Consider the following 22,077-nt stretch of genomic DNA (forward strand, 5'->3'; position numbering starts at 1 on the left):
GCCCTAAGGTGTAAACCCCCGCCCTCTCGTGTACATATATACGCACACACACACACACACACACACACACACACACACACACACACACACCAAGATATACAGTAATATATTTAATATAGCGAACAACTGAATGATTCAATATTGCTTGATTTACTTTATTTTTATCAGTAATTTAAGCAATTTTAAATTCAGTCATTTTGGCAAAATACAAACAAAATCTTTGAAACTACCACAAATCTTAGAAAGAATTAACATTGATACCATCCACTTGGCAAGAGAAATTACAAATAAACCACACAACGCCCTAGTGTAAAGAAGTATTCTAACAAATTCTATTTGCATGAAGTCAAATCACTGTGTTTAGGCATCTGATTCCTGACCATTTACTCAGAGCAGCATAGAAATAAGGGCTTTGCTTTAGTTTATATAAACACCCTGCTGCAAGTAGTTCAGGAAAAGAGGAACTACAATGTAATTTGATAGTAGATGAATTTGAAAGCAAAGAAAACTGAAAAAGAAAGATTATAGTAACCTATCACTGTTTATAAAGTTGTAGAGAGAGCATTCTATTTTAGTAAACTTTTGTTCTAAAAGAAATGAATTAAAAATAACAATACCTAACCATTTCTAAATTTCTTGACTAAAAACACAGAAGACCTTATGGCTTGTGGTTTTTTTAAAGAACTTTTTCTTCAGCTCTGAAAGTTGTGGTTTTAAAAATAGCTTCATTTGCCTATTTCTGTGCTCCCTTTCTACAAATACACTAAAACACTGAATTATGGGAAAGTTGTTGCATGCTTAGCTTTCATCACTCATGAAATCTCTGCACTGCCTTTACCTCAAACTGCCACGTCCTCTGTTTCCAGTGGTGTGGAAGATCTTCCAACAGAAACAACCTTTGCTTGAAATGTAGCTACATGCATTTTTTTTAAATGTGTAGCTGAGCTCCCAAGCGAGAAAAGTAATGCAGATACCAGAAATGAGGAAAAGGTTGAAGACAGATCTGGAAACAAGGGGTTGGACCAGTGACAGCTCTAGGAATGGCAAAATGCTAGTGGTTATTTTAGTCACCAGTACAACATCCCTGACAGCATCTGTACTGGTAGCCCAGGCACCAGGAATGACCTTCACATAGAAGCAAGTGGCATACTATCTCCTCAAGTGAAGGGGGAAGTCATGACCAAGTATTGACATACAAAAATATCTATGTATCATAGTTACGACATTGCGCTTTTAAAATACGCATGAAGACAATGACACTGCAGTCAAACATGGACTGTATGTACAACAGTGGCCCCATAAGATTATAATGGAGCTGAAAATATCCTGTCCCCAGTGATGCTGCAGTTTAGGGCATGTGTTGATTGTCTGTTCATGCTGATGCCGGTGAAAATGAGCTTGTCTTGTACCAGCAGCATATAAGTACAATGCAGAATATTGCTCATGGCAGATAATAGTTGGTAACATATGCTATAGCTTTAAACATTTACTACAATATATTTTATCATTATTTTCAAGTGTATTCCTTTTACTTAGCAATAAATCAGTATGCCTTGCTACGCTAGAAGCAGTCCCACACAGCTCATATTTATTCTGTCTCATGAGTGGATCATTTTCTCTTGTGCTGATTTAATTTCTTGTTAGTTGAGTTCACATTGGGAAGCAATAGGTTTTTTTTAATATTTTATTTATTATTTTTATTTTATTTGTATGAGTGTATTGCTTGTATGGGTATAAGTGCACCCATATCATGCATTGCCCGCAGACGTCAGAAGGCATTGGATCCCTTGGAACTGGAGTTACAGACAGTTGTGAGCCACCATGTGGGTGCTGGAAATCGAACCCAGGTCCTCTGCAAACACAGTCAGTGCTCTTAACCACTGAGCCATCTTTCCAGCCCCAAGAAGAAATAGGTTTACACACACACACACACACACACACACACACACACACACACTCCATATAAACTAATTACGTAGTAGACCATACCATCTAGTTTTGCATAAATGCACTTTATAATGGTCACACAATAACAAAATTGCCTAACAGCACATTTCTTGGAATTTATCCCATTTGTTAAGTGACAAATGACTGTGTGGTTTACATTAGCAGAAAAAAAATTATTTCAGAAGAGAAAGTTTATAAAATCAGTTTGACATTATAAAATTGCTGATATTTTATCATTTAAGTAACACAATTTCCTGACAGTTGCATGGAATCCAAATGTTTGATTTGCCCTGAACAACTTATCCTTGTCCTCAAAAAGCCTGGAAACCCCTCATGTCTCAGTTCCCCAGGTAACTGCCCTTCTCACAACCTATCATGGTATCTCCCCTGGAAATCTACTTTCAGGCCTCTCTTCCTTCCTTAGCTCAACATCCAGTTCCATCCACTTTCCTCTAAGTAGGTCTGTGGAAGGAGGCAGAACATCTAATCCACAAATCAGGGTGAAGTTGGAGAACTCACAAGTCAACTTGGGGCCAAGTCACCTCCAAGACTCACAGGCCTTTGAAGATGATCGCCTCAGTCTACAGGATGTCAAGAGAGTCTCTAATTCTCTCTCCTTGGAGAGAAGTTACGTAAGTCCCCTTTCAGTTACCTAACCTTGGTGAATGCCAGGACTCCAAAGGAAGTTGAAAGAAAAGGTAAAAATGCCTTCCACATTTTTGTATGCAATCTCTATTTTGCAACCGTATACCAGATGTAAGGAAGTGTTCCTGGTCTGTACCATCTGCCCTTTCAGAGCTATGACAGATTTACAGAAGATGGTAGAAATAAAAAGTGAATTGACCTCAGTTTAAATCCTGTCTCCTGCTCTTACTGGAGGTGCTCAGCTTCTCCATCTAAAATATCCTTGGCTATCAAGTAGAACCTGGGTCATAATTAATCAAGTACTCTCATTGTTAGAGTCAAATAAAGCAATGGTGGTTGGATATTTCTTAAATGTGAACGTACAGCACTGTGATCAGGAGGGTTTGGGTAACGAAGAGAATTGAGATGTTCAAGTATTAAAACTGGAGAGAAAACAAGAGTGGACCAAAGCTAAGGGCTCTGGAAACTCAATTCCCAATGAAATATTTATTCCTGACACATCAAAGGGGTCTGTTGGGGTTACAAATACCACCGCCATACTGAAAGATAATGGTAGTCAATTCCTTAGACACAGGTGCCTTGAGTCCATGGATACCTGCACAGTGGAAGGTTAGAGTTTAAATTTAGATTTGAATTATTGTTACCTTTTTCACTTTGCTTTGTAATAGAGCTTCCTGGTCTCCCAGAACCCTTTACACTACATAGAGAGAAGGGAACAGTCAAACCTTTCATGTACCTAGAGTCCGTACCAAGATGTTTAAGGTCCCATTAGGGCCTGTGAAACTTAATTTTCATTATTGTACTGTTTACATGGAAATAACCTTAACAAATATTTCTCATATTAGAAAACAAATGAATGTTAAATATAGCTATTAGAATTTAACTTTTATCACCAGATATGGCAATAATATAAGATGTCAAGGAATATAACATAAACTTTCAGCGTACAAATGTAACTTTTCAACTATCTGCCATGTGTGTACAGAGTGTATGTGTTGCTGCTGCTGCTGCTGCTGCTGTTGTTAGTCTCCTCCGAGGCTCCTGTAGAAATAGGCAGAGATTTCTTTATAATAGGCTAGAAGGACATGATAGCACCAAACCTCATGAAAGTTGACTCTAGGAAGATGTCTGGTCCCAACTGACTACAAAAAAAATCAAATTTTCTTACCAGAAAATTAAAGAAAAATATCACCGAGAAAAATGATATTTAAAAATCAATGAAGGGGCTGGAGAGATGGCTCAGCGGTTAAAAACACTGGTTGTTCTTGCAGAAACCCTGGGTTCGAATCCCAGCACCCGCATGGCAGATAACAACTGTCCGTAACTCCAGTCCCAGGGGATCCTACAGCCTCTTCTGACCTCCATGGGCATTGCACGACACGGGTGCACTAACCTAAATGCAGGCAATACACACATACACATAAAATTAATTTTAAAAAAAATCAGTGAATTTTGGAAAAATTTAAACAAACAACAATTCTAAAGAGCAAAGTCTTTTAACAAGGTATGCAGTGTTTCACTGGCTGCCTTCTCCCCTAAGGCCCTCTGTGCTGGCACATCCTGAAGATGGTTCATACAGAAGGATCACAGAACAGGGAAGAGAACTGGAAAGCTGTAGCATTCACACAAGGGAACACAATTGGCAAATGAAGTTCATCTATTTAGTTTTCCACGGAAAAACATTTGCTGAATTCGAGTCAAACATGGGGTTAGGGGATTTATGGAATTTACATTAAAATTCTCAGCAATTTCATAATAATTTTGAAGGAAAGTCACATAACAAAAGGGGTAAGGCTCAGAAATATGGCTAGTCTCCCCAATATGTTCATAAAACATAGTTATAGCTGGTGGCAAGATACTAAAGAGTAGACTGTCTTCCCTCATCTTCCAAGGCTGTCCATAAAATGTACAGGGGAGCTAGGCCTCAAGGAGAAGACAGAATTAGGGCAGAGCAGGGCTTCTAACACATCAGCCAGTCCTATCCCAGCTCAGCCCCTCAGCAAGAGGTGCTGAGCTCTTGACCTGATCTACTCTGAGTCAGAAAATGAAGCCCTCTCCCGCAGGTGCAGCACCTACAGAGCTGTGATCCTGGCTTTGTAAGTGATCTCTGACACACAATAGCAAAACACTAGCAAGAAAGGAGGCAACCAAAAATGAACTGTTATCAATCGAAACAAACACTAATGGCGTAGAATTAAAAAACAGGCATCATAGTTATTTTAAAACTACATATCTGTTGTTTTTTAGACAGGGTCTCCCTGTAGCCACAGTTGGCCTGGAACTCTCTATGTAGACCAGGCTGGCCTCAATCTCATAGAGCTCTGACTGCCTCTGCCTCCCATGTGCTGGGATTAAAGGCATGTGCCAAGACACCTTGTTTTAAAAACTACGTGTTAGCTGATGGTGTCAGTGCACACCTATCATCCCAATCCTGGGGAAGCTGAGGCAGAAAGATCACATTTTTGAGGTTAGGCTGGGCTACATAGTCAGAAAAGAGGAAAGAAAACAAAATCAAGAACAATAAAAAAGACACATTATCATTTGATACAATGATGATTGTACTTGATTTGACACAATGGTACAAATTAATGAAATTTTAAAAATATGAATGAAATTGGTAGGAAAGACATGGAATTCAATCAAAGCATTGGCATCTGTGAGAAGTAATTATTCTAAGTCTAAGAAGTACTAGATCTGAACTAATTTGACCTCATTAGGCAAGTTTAGCAGCACTGAAAGGTTGGTTAAATGATCCTAAAGATAGAGCGGTAAAAAATATTTCACTATGCCCATAGAGAACAAAAGAAAATATGTAACATTCACTTGCATTGAATGTCATAACACAAAACCAATATCTTTTTTAGTGTGTGTGGGGGGGCATACATGTGTGCCCACATGTGAGTAGAGGGGCATATGTCTATGCACAAGTATGCTGGGCGTCCTCCGCTATCACTGTCTGCCTTGTGCCTTATGCCCTCAGGACAGTTCTCTCACTGAACCTGGAGTTCACTGTTTTCCAGCTACACTGGCAGCCGCCCCAGCGGTCCTCCTGTCTGCCACCCACCCCACCCCAGTGCTGTGGTTCTGAGTACCTACAGCTGTGCCCAGCCTTACACATGGGTGATGGGGTTTGGAACTCAGATCTTCAGGTTTCTACATCATGGAGTTTTACCTACTGAGCTATCTCCTCTGCCCTACCACCCCAATATCCTTCCTAAAGAATTTCTGCAGAAGGAAAACTAAAGCAAAATAAACTATGAAAAATGCATGACCAAGCATTTTTCATAATTCTTAAACCAAGGGGTTAAAGACAGATGGCTCAGCGGTTAAGAACACTGACTGTTCTTGCAGAGGACTCGGGTTCGAATTGCAGCACCCACATGGCACCATAGAACTGTCTGTAACTCCAGTTCCAGGGGCTCCAACAACCTCTTCTCTCCTCCATGGGCATTTCACGACACAGGTGCACTTACATACATGCAGACAATATGCACAATACACTTAAAATGAAAATAATAAATAAAATTTTTAATTTAATTTTATTTTTTAATTTACTTAATAACCACATGATTAGAAGCATTCCTTTACAGCTTTAACATATTAAATAACAATTAACAATTTCCAGAGCAAAATACATTTCTTTCAAAAGTGGCTGTAAATTTTTAGGTTCACAATTGAATTAATACAGTTATACAATATTGAACTGAGTATAAACCCTGTAAGACATAAAATTGAATGAGCTTTTAACCTTTAAAAAGGATCTGCATTTCATTTTAAAATATACTGTTTCCTACAGAAAGACTTGTTTTTAATGCTACTAATGCTTAGATGTTTACACATGCATCTCTAATCTCTATGTATCTGATTATTACTAGTCATAGTTGATTACACTCGGATCCTTGGCACCTGAATATGTATATAAAGTCATCAGATAGATTTCAATGGTAATGTTTATCACTTCTACTAATTAACATGAAGTAAATTTTTATGCTTCTTCCTCAAATATAACTCATTTTTTTTAATTTGTTGATTTTTTATGTGTATATCATACCAAACATCCCAAACAATCTTATTCATCTATATACCCACTTCCCAAATGGAACCCTCCCATAGCCTGCCCCCCGCACCTGAAGCCCATATACTCTGTCATTCCTGTTACTGTCCACTATATTGTCAGCAAGCCCAGCCATTCCCCAGTGCTTGTCCATCCCCTGAATCTAGTCAGCCTATCTAGAGATCCTTGTTTTAGGAAGATCAGCTGTTCCCCATCTAGCAACATTCAGTTGCAAATATTTCTTTAAATAAGATTGGGGTCTGCTGTTCATTTTCCCAGTTCTATGCTGGGTTACTGTCTGGGAGCCTCTTGGGACACCCTGGCCAACAACTCAAAGGAAGTTATCTCCTGTCTGGCATTGTTTCTTGTTATGTAGCCTTTAACTATACATATGGAATCTTAAAAAATTATATTGACCACTTTAATCTTTGGTTATACTTTCCTTTTGGGTGTTTAAGACCATACAGTTGGCCCAGATAAACCAAGTTATTTTTACTCTTAAGGTCCTTTGGGGATCTGTTCCTCCAGGGTCACATGGGCTTGGGAGGTGCCCCTGGCTCCTTTCTTTTACCAGTTCCATCTATGTGAAAATAGGTCAAAGGTCCTGCTCAACCATGGCTGGCTTTGCTTGGAAGCATAGAGGAAATGTTTCCTCTGTGTTGACCCTCCTCTTTGTAGACTGGACACTGTTTCAAGTACATCTGGTGGGGTCCTCACAGTCTCCTTGATCAAGAGGACAGGTGACTCACCACAGGTACAGGACATTTTGAGAGATGCTCATAATCCCCTGGAACTTAGTCGACCTAGGATAATCATAGGTAGGTATTTCACAGTCCCACTATTAAACACAAAAATTGACATCAGTGGGATAGATGGTGAGTGTACACAGTCCTTGCATAAACGCAAGTGGAATTTGCTACAAATTATCTTAATTCTGCTCATTTTTAAGGGGAGATCAAAACAAAGAACAAGTAAAATGTGGGAAAATGGTTTGCTCAAAGAACACAGTAGCCTTTTAAAATTAATAGAAAGTCCAGCATGGTGGCACACATGTTTAAGCCCAGCACCTGGGAAGCAGAGATGGGCAGATCTCTGTGAGCTCAAAGCCAGCCTGGTCCACATAGCAAGTTCCAGGCCAGCTGGGGCTACAGGGAGACCTTGTCTCATAAAGATAGAAAAAAAAATGAATGGAAGTCTTTTGTTTTCAGCTGTCCTATAACATATATAAGACCAGTTTCAAGAATCTCTGTGCCTGACTAGAATGGATCAATTAAGTACTGAAAAACAAATTCCAAAAATTGAACTTAAGAGTAATTGGTCTTCATTCTTGCTTTGTATAGGCATTTTCTTCAGGAAACTTTGCTTAGATTGCTCATGGTATCAGAATAATAGAGAATCAGACCTAGGTTTTAAGTGGAATTGGAGGTAAAGAGCCAAAATATATTGAGCCTTTAACATATGCCAAGCATTTTTCTCAGCTCTTCACAGAGCTCATTATGGATATGAAATAAGCTTTATGGATGCCATAGATGGCTACGAGTGTTGGTTTATCTGTTAACCTGAGTCCCCAGAATGTACTCATCTATGTTAACCACTCAAGACAGCCCAGTAGACTTCCAACTCCCCTTTCCTTCTACCCAAAGTTGGAAAATTTCTGGCTTCTGGATTGATCTGGAGTATTTCAATACCACGCAAATTGAGCCTGGTTTCCTACTGAGTCTTTCTCAGAACCACAGTCTATACATACCTCCTCCCTTTTTCCCCTCAGAGACTGCTTAAGCCCACTGCCTTCTGGAATTGTTCCATCTCCTCTCCAACACCAAGCCTGCTATGAGAAGGGACATAGTCCACATTTTTTTCTCTACTAATCACTTAAGGAAACAGGAGCAATTAAAGAAAATCTCATAATATGCATCTACCCACTGTTTCTAGAACATTCAATTCTACATGAGAAATTATAAGTAAGTGGAGGTGTGATTCCTTCCTATGCTCACCCCTTGACTGTCAGTCACTTGACTTCTTGCTGGGCTCTCTCTCTCTCTCTCTCTCTCTCTCTCTCTTTCTCTCTCTCTCTCTCTCTCCAAAGAGAGGAAGTTTTAACACATTTTTTCCATAAATAACTTGAAGTAGATTACATAAAAATGCATAAAAATATGTTTCAGAGGGGGGATAAGAATAAGAAATCAAAGACCAAAGGTTTTGCCAAATGGGGTCGACTTTGGTGGAATAATGAAGGTTTGCTCTGTTCTTTTTTTCCTTTTTTCCTTTCTTTTTTTTTTTTAAATCCTAACTAGTTTATTGGGCTTGCTAACCAAGCATAGTTTGTTGGGAGTTTATTTACAGAAGAGTGGGTGTCCCGCATTTACGGATGCACTAGAAAGTCCACACTCAAATATAGATCCTGTAACTTTCCAACAGCCACACAAAAAGGAAAGAGAAGTGTCTCATAGCATTTTGGCTTATATATTCTTAGCCCCTTCCCCACATGCAGCTAAGGTCGACTGATTGGGTGGGAGCAGTAACTGACTCCCCCCATCGACTCCATGATGAGCATGGGAAAGAGGTGTGATTATAACTTGCTGGCATAGTAGAGGGAGGACACTTCAAGGTAACACTCCACCCCTTCCTCCTGCTCTTACATTCTTTCCACCAACCTCTTCCACAAAAGTCCTTGAGACTTAGAAGGTGTAATAGGTGTAGGGTGATCTTCTTCCCATCGTGGCAAGGAACTGAACTTTCTGGTCTCTGCATCATCTTTTTCATGGGCTGTTGGCCCATTTCAGTGGGATTCCATCTACTATGAAAATACACACGGCAAGAAGCAAGAACATCCAAACAGTGGCTGCTATAATAACTTAACTTACGGGCGTAAACACAAATGCTTGGATAGTACTTTAGCAGATGCATCACATCCATCTAACAAAACGATTGCAGTGACTTCCCACTGGGGCGTATTCTCTCCTGCCACAGGGGGTTGGCCTGGTCTATCGTACCAGATGTGTGTTCCACCTCTAGGAGTGGGCATTATATCCAATTGAAAATTTGCTGGTTGTACATACACTAGACACACCACTATTGTACCAGCTGGAACATCTTGGTTGGCATGTTGATAGTGCAGCACTCAGGGTACATGCGGTCCAAAGTTGAGCAGAAATAGAGGAGACATTTCTCCCTCAGCCATCTGCATATCACCTTCTGATACTATGAAAGCCACCCATCCAGTGGCAGGGAGTTTCCAGCTTAGTCCAAGCTTGATTTCTCCCTCTCCCATGCCTCTCCCATGCTCACATCATGCAGTGTTTTCAGCAATAAGGTTTTACAGTCCACTTCCAGTGTACAACCAATATTATTGGTAATGGCCTTTAATGTTTTGTAGACCTCAGGGCCCCTCTGGCCAACAGCTCATAGGGAAGCAACCCACCTCTGGCTCGGAGATTTTCATTTAACAACTATATGGCTTCTGGTAGGACTTTCTTCTATCCCTGTAGGGTTCCTTCTGTGCTTATGGCTTTTTTTTCTTTTTTTCTAAACTGTGTACCAGAAGATTTTTTTCCCCTTTATTCCCATAGTTCTTTGTCTAGACCTCCTTCCCCTCTTCCCCTTTACCCCCTTTTTGCATATTTCTCCCTTAGTAACACCGTTCTCCTATTATTCTTCTCTCTCAGGTTCCTTCTTTCCCTTTACCTCCCTGGTTCCCTTCCATATTCCTGGATCCTGTAGTTACATCAGGATATGCACTCATAAGGATTTTGTGTTAGGAGTCTTGAGTCGCAATATTAAGTCATTTGTTTTCTGACTTTTTAATGTAGGCACTTAGAGCTATAAAATTCCCTCTTAGGACTGTTTTTTAAGTGTCCCAGAGATTTTGTTGTGTTGCATTTTCCTTTTCATTGAATTTCAGGAATACTTTTATTTCTTTCTTAATTTCTCCTTTGACTTACTCATCATTCAGGAATGTGTTGTTTGATCTCCATGAGTTTGTGTAGTGACTAGCTCTTCTTCCAGTGTTGATTTTAAGCTTTATTGCATTGTGGTCTGATAGAACGCATGATATTATTTCAATTATTTTGTATTTATTGAGATTTGTTTTGTGCCTCAGTATGTGGTCAATTATTGAGAAAGTTCCATGTGGTGCTGAGTAGAAAGTGTATTCTTTGGTGCTTGGGTGGAATATTTGAAAGATGTCTGTTAGGTCCATTTGATGTATGGTATGACTTACTTCAGATATCTCTGTTTTTTCTTTTTCCAGTTGACCTGTCTAATGGAGGCAGTAGTGTATAGAAGTCCCTTACTATTACTGAGTTAGGGTTAATCTATGTCTTAAAGTTCTGTAGTGTTGTTTTTATGAGTTTAGGTACACTAGAGTTTGGTACATACATGTTCAGGATTGTAATATCTTTTTGGTTAATTGTTCCTTTGATCAGAATGAAGTGACCTCTTTATCTCTTCTGAAAACAAAGAGATAAAGTTTTACTTTGAAGTTTATTTTGTCAGATATTAGAATTGTAACCCCTTGTTTCTTAGTGCCATTTGCTTGAAAGATTCTTTTCCATCCTTTCACTTTAAGGTTGTACCTGTCCTTGAAATTGAGATGGGTTTCTTGCAGACAACAAAAAGATGGATTTTGTTTCTTAATCCATTCAACTAGCCTGTATCTTTTGACTAGGGAATTCAGTCTTTCTTTTTTATGTACATGAGTATATTGCCTGTGTGATTATCAGTGCACCTGTGTCATGCAATGCCTGTGGAGGTAAGAAGAGGACATCTGGTCCCTTGGAACTAGAGTTACAGATAGTTGTTAGGTTCTATGTGGGTGCTGGGAATTGAACTTGGGTCCTCTACAAGAACAGCCAGTGCTTTTAGCTACTGAGATATTTCTTTAGGCCCCTTATTATTTATTTAAACCTTCCTATTAGCTGGAAAACATCAGTCATCTCTGAGCTCCAGGCCTCAACACCCAAGTCTCGGGTCCCCCTAAAGAGTTTCTTTTGTAACAGGGGAATCAAAAAGTAAGGATGCTTTAGCACAAAGCATTCCTTTTTCCTGTGTCTCCTTAAGAGAAAAGAAACAAAAGAACATCTGGAGAAGGAGGGTTCTCAGCACCCTGCTCTCTTTGGACAGACCCAGGTGGTCATTCGCTATAAGTTAACATATACAACAAGAATTTGCTGTCGAAACCTATGGCATTCTTAATTTTCCAAACAATGATGCATTCTCTCCTACTTCACTTCACGTGAGTAGTCATTATCTCTCTAAACTGGAGAGAAAGGAGGTACCTTTTCCTCCGTCCTCATCCTTTGTTTGAGCTAATCTGCTACCCATTCTCCTGTGCATTTTATTGAATGACTCATTTTCATTCTTTTCTATCTGTGTTGAAGGTATTGCCTAGTTATTCTCCACATCTTGGGGAAAATGATCCCCAAGTCATCCTTGTAGTGTCTTAGAAGAAACAGATACCCATTAGTTAGCATTTCAAAGATCTGCTTTCTATACTGTTCTCCAACTTCTCTCTCATGAGCCTCACTCTGTTGTTGTGGGTCAATACTTTTCACATACTTTAAATAACTCTGCATCCCACAAAGCAAAGTTTTTCTCCACATTTGCTGCTTAGCTTTTCATAAACACAATATGGCAGGAAGGGAGGATGACTCTGTATCTTCCATCCCCTGCTCCATCTTTGGCTTCTGGTATTTAAGATCAAAAGCGAGCAAAGAGACATAGCTGCTGGCCACTCTCACCTCCTTTCACCTCTTCTCATTACCAAATCTTTCTCCAGAACTCATCACTCTGGCTGGCTGGGAGACGTCAGGACTCAACAAGGAAGTTAAGAATTATGTAAGAAACTAGCTCAGTGACCTCAATTTCCTTGCCCTTTCGGTAAATAACTTGTGTTCTGAAACTGAAAGCATATTTTAGAGTTCAAGCAAGCTTGGCAGTAAATCATCCCATGGCTCATACAAATGTGCAGCCTACATTTTGCAGACACCAAATAGCTAAAGAGAAGTGAAAGCAAAACAGTGGATACATGCAATCACCTCAGACTCAGAACTCCAAACAGGTCCTCGTCTATGCAGCATCAGCTCCAGAATATTAAATAGTCCAATGGCATAAGCTGCTCAAGTTACTTTTCTAAATTTCAAAATAGTTCTAACATCCAAATTCTCCTGTTTTAATGAAAAACATAGGTTATAGATTGCAAAGTAGAACTTCAGAAAAACTCAGAGTCTAGCTAGCAAAGCGTCCTCCGCCTCTCTTTGGCATGTGCTAGAGTAAGATGAGAAGGAAAGACGGAGCTGGCACTGAAGAGACCATGAGCAGAGGTGGGGAGGGCAGAGGCAGACCCTCTGCCACTGGAGAAAAGGAAAATAAACTTGAGGGTCCTACAAGTGAGAACTCACAGGGAATAAGCAGAAGTTGGCTCAGACTTCAGTACCAACCGTTCACTTTTAGTTCCCTTTTGGGTCAGCACTGACTACTACGAGGGCCACCAGCAGGTAGCAGTGGCCTCCCAGCTAGAAAACAGAACCTGAGACCTTAAGCCCCACTTATTAGATGTACCCAGAATACAACATTTTATCACTAGGACTCCCAACTTCCACCTAAGCCTCCTGAGCTTGTGGTTGTTTTTGTTTGTGTTTTTTCAAAGCACCTATCAGCATGATCCCTTTAAAGAAAGATAGACCATAAGGTGTGTTTGCCATCCACCTCCAGCAAGGCCCCTTTCCCTTGTCCTAACCTTTGTGCTTGGTATTCCTCCCCCAAGAAGGTTCCCTCCCCGTCCCCTACCTTAAACCTCCTCTCTGATACTCCTTTCCCAGCGAAGCTTGTCTGACCACATGATATGAATTCATAAACTGTGGCTCTCCACAACTTGCATCCATCCCAACGTACTTCTGTGTAAAACTTTTATCACCATATTACAGTCCACATAAACAATTTCTTTTTTGTCTCCACTGGGCTATAAGCTTATGGGCTTTGGTCTTCTTTTGCTCACCACTAAATTCTGTCATCAAAAATAATGCCCAGGGCATAGTAGGACTCAACAAATATTTGTAACACAAGTTAAGAAAATAGACAACGAACCATTTTCTTCAGACTTCAAACAGATAACTGCTGAGCACTGTTTCCTTGTCATCTTACTTGAAGATAATCATTCTTCCTTATAAAGACCACACAAGTAACGTATTACACGAGCACTCTATAAAAGACTAAATGCACATGAGTAAAAGGTATGCTCAGAATATTGATTCCATTAGTAAATGTTTATGAGCAGAAAGAAATCACTTATGGGGTAGGTATAGATGTATGTTAATTTTAGACTTATGATTCATATTTTCAATTTATATATGTGTTAGTTATACATACTTATATTATATATACATGTATCTCCAAAGGGAAGGAAAAGGGCAAAAACTAATGGCAAATTCAAATCATTAATGACTCATTTTGAGAACATATTTATATAATATCTTTCTTCTCCTCCCAATTAAGAAGTTAATGAAGAGGGGCTAGAAAGATGGCTTGGTGATTAAGAGCACTGGCTGCTCTTGCTGAGGACCTGGATTCGGTGCTTAGCACCCACACGGCAGCTAACAACCTTCCCTAACTCCAGTTCCAGGGAAATCCAACACCCTCTTCTGGCCTCCACAGGTATTGCATGATGCGGACACAGACATACAAGCAAAACACTCATACACACACACACATAACAAATGATATTTTTTTTTAAGTTAATGAAAACAGAATCTGAACAAAATACATAGTATTTTGCTTAATTTGGCTTTAAGTTTATAGAAAAAATCATTGTAACTTGTTGTGAAATAAGTTGGCAGAATTCAATTGCGTAGGAACCAGGTATTCTGTGATAATCAAGCAGCCTGGCTTCTGGAGCCAACAGAAAGCTGTTTCCTCGAGGCTGTGGGGAACAGTGAGCAGAGGAGGGGAGATAACAGCAGCAGAAAGGCAAGCGGTGTCCGAGTGAGGAAGGTTGCTGTTGCAAGTGGACTTGCTATCTGGATGCCCTCTCTTCCCTCACTTGTGTCTTTCAGGATGAGTGAACACTTTTGAAAAGGTACATGATGTTTTGTCACAGTTCAGCACAGTCTTTGTAGACTCCGCGTCTCCTACACACAAGAGCCCAGAGTGGGAGGCAGGGGGTTCAAGAGTGAAGGCATCAGTGACCATGAGACTGCTTCAGAATGACTGTTTGATTCAAGGGATACTTCCTTAAAATTTCTCAAGGTTGGCATTGTGCTGCCCGTTCAAGTATTTACATCCTTGTGGATGATATGGGGAAAATGAGATGTAGCCAAAGAATGAGCTACCTGGAAAAATAAGACAAAATTTTAAAAGTAAAACAAAGTTAAAAACTACTGAAAATTACGTACTCATTCTGACATTTCTGTTGTTACTTTAATTGGCTTTAAAGAGACTGCATGGGGATGGCAGGGAGACTGAGCACAGTTTATTGGTCTCTTTTGATCTTTCCACTGCTCCCACTTTATTCTAGTAATGGGTTCAAAGACGGATTCAACCTCTCTCTCCTACTTTAATAAAGGTTCATTAGTGGATTAGAAGAGATTTGAAACTGAGCCCAGTGGAGTCAGCAGAGACAAGTTCCAAACAACCATTCAGCGCATTTTGAAAAGTACCAAGCTAGCAACTTGGAAAAGAGCCACCAATAAGGTATAAGTGCAAATGTGCCTGAGGAGCACAGGCAGCCTGACAAAGCGTCCTGCCTCTAACTGGGAAGAGCAGTAACCCGGCCCGATGAAAAGGAACAAGGCAAAGGCTTGTGTTGAGTGTGAGCCAACCCTGGCAAAATCAAGACAGCCACAGCACGGAGAATAATGAGGGGAAACTGAGGTACTGTCATGAAAAAGAAGCAAATATGTGTGACCTCGTAGCCCATCGTATTCCGGGAAACCATCACCCTCTTTAAAACCTGCAAGCCCTGCTCAGTGTAGCAAGCATTGCTCTTACTTGGTGTACAAGGAAGATCAGTCAGGAGGGAAGACAAGGGGCCCTGCCTCAGTCACTGTGCTTCAGGGGCCCACAGTTACCCAAATTTCCATGGCATTTTTCTGTGGTGGTTTAGGTGAGAAATACCCCCGGAAGCTCAAGTATTTGAACATTTGGTTGGTGGTGCTATTTGGGGAGGTCATGGAATCCTTGCGAGATGCAGCATTGCTAGAGGAAGGCAGTCACTGGGGGTGGGCTTTGGGAGTTTGTAGCCTTGCCCAACTTCCTTCTGCTCACTCTCTGCCTGGTGTTTGTAATGGAAGATGTGAGCTCTCGGCTTCCTATTCCTGCCACTGTGCCTGCTGCTTGCTATCCTGCCTTCCCACCTTGATGGACTCTTATCCCTCAGAAACCATAAGCCAAAATAAACTCTTCCTTCTATAAGCTGCCTTTGGTCATGGTGTTTTATCACAGCAACAGGTAACTAATATATTTCCTAAGACCTCCACCTCCAGTCTTCCAGTACCTGGCCCTGGCAGGATCTACTGGTGTTGAGTAGGTAGGTTCTTAGAACCCGGATGGGGACAAACACGTACACAGTCCCCCTTAGTACCTTACATAGTTCTTCCAGCCTACCACCTATACTCCAGAGAACTCCAGTATGCATGCTTATAAAGTCATCCTGTGTGTTTCAGGAGCACAGCCTGACAGGCTGCTGACAGGCACAATGCCACCGAATAGGGAGACATTGGGCTGCCAGATGGTTTTGAGTAAGAGATACGGGAAAACTTTAGGGCTTTGTGCTCCCAACAGCCCAGAGTGAGCCACGTTTGTATTTCCCCACATCCTCAGTCACCTACCATGCTGCCACTGCAGGGCTGTCTCTGATTTACTGTGCCTGAAGTGGCGGATAATCTTTTCCAGTGCACCCCTGGGGTTGGCATCTGCCCATCCCCTTGTAGGCTTTGTACTAAATGCAATATTTCCTTGGGTTTGGCTTACCAAGATGCTCCAAAAGATGCCATTCTTGTGCATTCTTGGCACCAATCACTGTGTTTACTTTGTATTTTCCCAGTTTAAGCTAAGGCACATGAGGGCCACAGATTCCTCACACAAATGTGACCTTCCTGCATCATTTATCATCATTTTCCGTACCCTACCCCCAACAAGGGACCATTTATGGAGAGCAGGGCTCTAAGTAAATGGGAAGAGAGAACATTATAGGAAAACTATTAAAAAGCCTAAAGAGTTCAAGAGAAGACATAGATGTGAGCTGTGTTGTTCTGTATTTATACCAAAAGAGCTCCAAAGGCTAACTTTACCATCACCATAAGGTAAATGATTGCTCACACTTTCTTGCACATGCCATGCATTTGGGATCATCTTCAAAGAAACGTGGGAATGACCTTTGAAAGAAGTACTGGAGCAGGAAGGATGGTGCACAACAACAACGAAGCAGAGTGAAAGAAATGGTCTCAGGAGAGCTAGCAGCAAGAACTCCACGGATTCTCCCCAGAGAAGGTTCACATCTATAGGATCTGCACCGTAGAAGACTTGTAACTTCTTCTTCATAGCTAAAGATACGAACTTACCCAAGAACGGCTAATCTGACAATAAAAATTATGAAGAATCTGAAATGAAAGAGGTGGAACGGGAATCCCGTGAAGAAACAGCAGGGCCCCGGCTGGAAGGGGAACAAATGCATCATCACCTTTTTTTTCCACGCTCGCCATGCTAAATCCTTAGTAATAAGTCATCATGTGTTAAATGTGCTTACGAATTTCACATAGTATTGTTAGTGGAAAGAAGTAGTATAGACACACCCACCAGGCCCGGTTCTAAGAAGTGAACCACAAAGGGTGATCACATGTCATAAGGATGACTGGGCACTTCTGAAATCTCAATTTCATTTTGAGGAATCATGAGAAGTAAAAAATTCTGGCTAGGGTATTTTTATGGCATACAGGTCTTGGGTTCTGTGAGTTGAAGTGCCTGTTGGAGCTTGAGACCAATGTGGGAGAGATTCCAAATTTAGCTCAAAAAAGTGAAGGGTCTAAACCACACAAACCTCCTTTGATAAGAAGGAAAGGCAGAGGATGCGTGGCTTTGCAACTGTGCGGCCGAAGGGACCAGCCTGTGAAGGCTGCTGCCACCTCAGCAAGAAGCAAGAAGCCAGGGAGGTCACTGCAGTGAAGCAGGGCACGTCTTCCTGACAGCAAGGTTCTGTGGTCCCCACACATCCAAACTCAGAAGCTGTGAAAGGAAAACAGACATTGGGGTCATAGGAAATGCACTTCAGAAGACATAGGTGCAGACAGCTCTGCATCAGTGCTCTGCAGAAGGCAGCAAACATGAGGAGCTGGCATGCTGGCTCAGCTGGTTACGTGCTCTCTACCCAAGGGCCTGAGTATGAGCCTCAGAAACCATTTTTAAAAGCCAGAGATGGGGGTGCACATTTATAATCTTAGCACCTGGGAGGTGGAGACAGATGGATCCCTGGGGCTGGGTGGCCAGTCATCCCAGCTTTATTAGATGAGTTCCAGACCACTGAGTGGCTCTCAACAAACAAGGTGGGCAGTGCCTGAGGACTGATACCTGAGGTTACCCGCTGTCTTCTCCATACACGCATGCGCGCGCACACACACACACACACACACACACACACACACCACACACACACACATGTGCATGCACACCTTCACACACATGTACCCCTAACATACACAGAGAGAGAGAGAGAGAGAGAGAGCAGGAAAAGTGGGAGCATATATTATGTATATATAATTGAATATTGAAAAAAACAAGAGCTATGCAACCCACAGAGGATTAAAAAATAATGCATGAACAGAATGGAAATAACCATGAAATGCAAGTCTGATAACCTCTTCAGATGCATCCGAGTCTCTGGGCACATCATTGTCTAGTCATTCATTTGTTCCAGATGTCTGCCTTCAAAATCAGCAAAATGAAACCAGAGTTCACATTCCCAGGCAGCAGCTGGAATCTTGTACAAGTCCTGCACCTTAATGGCCTCCCAAGTTCATGCTGAAAAGCTCTGTCAGTGCTGCTCCTGACACAGTCCCCTGTTTTGTCGTAGTGTCGATATCCAGGGATCCACTGTGGTTTCCTAAATATTGAAATTGGGAAAAATAACTTGATCTGTTTTCATAAGTAGCTGAGTCTTCGTCAGCTGTTCCTCAGCAGCTGCATTCTTTTTTCACTTTGTTCCTACTCATGCATAGTCTGTTGCTGCTAAGCCTGCTGTTCTGCAGGACTGAGTTCAGTCGGTGCAGAGTGTACTGTCCTCAGTACCTGAAAAGCCACACCCATGGGCACTGGCTATGCGCTCATCTCCCCAAAGAACAGTAGGAAGTGCATAAGCCCAGAACAGCCACCCAGTGCTCCTTTTTTTCTTTCTTTCTTTCTTCCTTTCTTTCTTTCTTTCTTTAAGTCTGGCTTAAGTCAAATGACCACTTGCTATATTCGTAGACCACAAAGATGAGTTATAACTTGAAATAAAACCCTAAGCTCTGCAATTACTGGAAACCATCATTAATTCAAACAAAGGTGTGTGCAGTGACTCTAACATTTATAAACTCCATGTCTGGCTATGCCTTCTTAAGGAAAGAATGTTCTCTTGAGCGTTTCTAATCTCAGCAGGTCTGTCTCTTAGCTGGTATCAGAAGGCACCTGGGGCTTCCTCTGGCAAGTTTCCCCTGTGATGGGGTGCTAAGTAAAAAACGTTAGTAAAAATGAAGAGTGTGATAAAAGGAACCTGAGGAAGAAAGAGGAAAGGGAAGGATAAAAGGTAGAAAGTGGGAGAAAGCAGAGCTTCCCTGCAAAGCTGCATGCATCAGGGAGAGATGTCTGGGGCATGGTTATTTGCCAGGTGTCACAAATGCCCAACAGATGCATTTCGAAGAGCAATGGCAGAGGCAATGTGCAGAAAATGAATGAGCTAATGGAGATTACTGCATGCCTGTCTTAATGACTATGTAAAATTTCAAACCCGATTATTACAAATCAGTATTATTTTGCATTATCACATTTCAGTGTCCCTCTTTAAATCAAAGTGACGTCTGTGCTGCAGTGAAAAGGAAGCCTGGAATCACCCAGCCCAACACCCTTTGTTCCCAACAATTCTATTAACATAATAATTGTACCAAATGCCACAAGACAAATGCCAACTAAAGACTTTGAACACATTGTTTTTGTTCTGGCCTTACAAGAATTTCAGTCTATGGGGAGATTTCCTTGCTGACCTTTTCTGAGATGTTTAAATAAAAGCTGCCACTCAAGGAAGTGCTGATGGTGCCCAGGTTGCTTAAATGTAATTCCTCAGGAAATCCTCAAGGCAGCCCTTCCTTCATTCTACAGAGAGAGAAACTGAGGTTTCTGAGGAACTGAGCAACCCTTGCAAAGCATCGCATCCAGTAAGTGTTGAATCTGGGTCATAATCACAAAGCAGTTTATTCAAAGATACTTTTGAACTCTTAGGCATGTCAGCTGTTAAACAAGTTAACATCAGCTAAGAAATCAAAATTACAACTTCACTGGCTATACTCACAGCATCTGTGGTTAATGTCAATCGTCCGTGTTCAGAAATGAACATGACTCTCCACTCTCCTGATTTTTAGAGAGTTTTGTTACCTTTACCTGAAAAAAAAAAATAATAACTGAACATTCATTCAACTAGTTGGTGATTCAAATCTTATTCCACCACGGAGAGACACTTGGGTCTCTTGTGTCATAGATAACTTAGTGATTACTAAAACCTCACAATACCCTCAGGAATTAATGCAAAATAAATGATCACTGCCTTAGCCTTTCGAATGTCAAAGAAAACCAACCAAGCTTACGTTACCTGTATCAGTGACCCTGTATCTGTGACCCATCATAGGTGACCCATTATTAACTTGGATCTTGAGCCCCACCGTGAAGCCTTCCGAAGAGAAAGCTAAACTGTGTGGCCCTTATAATGGGGTTACAGGGAATATTTAATTCTATGAATCCGAATGGAAATTTGGCCGCAAAACTTTACCACCAGGGTAGGATCACTTTCCACTTCATAGTTTGTTATGGCCTACAGGAGTCACACTTTTGTAATGAAATGACAAGCTAATATTGCACTTGGACACAAAAAGCAGGAAAATGTTCACCATCATAAATCATCCACAGCCTGCAGACTCAGGGATGGACTCATCCACATGCCTGTGTAGAATATCCTCCTGCTTTTTAGTTTGTCTCCAGGACTAAAAGCCAAATCCAGAAACCTGTGCTCTCCCACCATTTTCACCTCTTTGTAGCCAAGAAAAGCACCAAACTCAACTTGTTCTACAGAGGTTTTCTCTTAACAATGGAATGCGAATGAACGTAGGAAACACTCCACAGTTGTGGAGCTTGTGGTTTGCAGTGTGCTGTCTCATCTATTTCTTTTATAAAGCTCCTAGCAGCTCTGTGTGAGCTCAGGGCATATGATTTCTAACATGTCACACACACAAAAATTGCAAACTGAGTGGTGATGTAACCTGACCACTGGTCACAGGACTTTGGAAACAGTACAGTCAAGATTCATACCTCAGTTTTCTGAGACTGAGTTGGTCATCAAAAACCCACATGCATATGAATCTATCCTTATTCATACAAGTTTTATTAAACAAAAATCAAGAACATATTCCATGGGTAGATGGTGAGTGTTCTCCTGAGGTATTTTCTGTAACTTCAAGTATCCCACAGTCCACTGCCATGTAAAACATCAAGAAGTGAAACCAGACTCAAAATGGAAACCAACACAGCTATTTTTACTACCTACACTATGGATAAAGGAAGACAGAAAACTCTGGATATCAAATGGCAGAGAACTCCTAAATCTGTCACTTAGCAACAGATTGCCAAGTTTTTTGAGTTTTTGCCCCAAGAAATTTAAATTCTGGTTCTCACTACAAATGTTTCTATGTCCACCCCCCCACACACTCTCTCTCCCCGTCCTTCTATCCCTTCCTCCTCCCCCTCATGGACACTATGGGAGAATGAAAGATAATTATACTAATTAACATATGCACAACAGAAAAGTTTTGTAATTAATATGTAAAAAGAACTGTTTTCCTGCCATCAACATTTTCTAATTTCCCACCATGATTACTATTTTTCCAGAGATGACTGTTCAGTGAAGACCCGGGGTAAATATAACAGATATGACTTGCAAGCCAAGAGATGTAGAACTGCACACAATACCACCCTTGACTTCTTCCTGCTCTGTCCGTACTTCATACCATCTATAAAGCATTTGTAAGTAGCTGCTAATTCTTTCCAAAGCCATATTTAGCCTTCTGAAGTCATACTAGCAGACAGGGCCTTGGCAAATATTCCTTAGAAGACAGACCAGTATACTCTGTATTTTGAACAGCATGGAATCTTTGGGGCAGGAGCTGAGCAGCCATGGCCAGAGAAGAGGCAGCACAATCAGACCA

Source organism: Nannospalax galili, unplaced genomic scaffold, assembly GCF_000622305.1.
Source record: "Nannospalax galili isolate Female #2095 unplaced genomic scaffold, S.galili_v1.0 scaffold207, whole genome shotgun sequence".
Taxonomy (NCBI): domain Eukaryota; kingdom Metazoa; phylum Chordata; class Mammalia; order Rodentia; family Spalacidae; genus Nannospalax; species Nannospalax galili.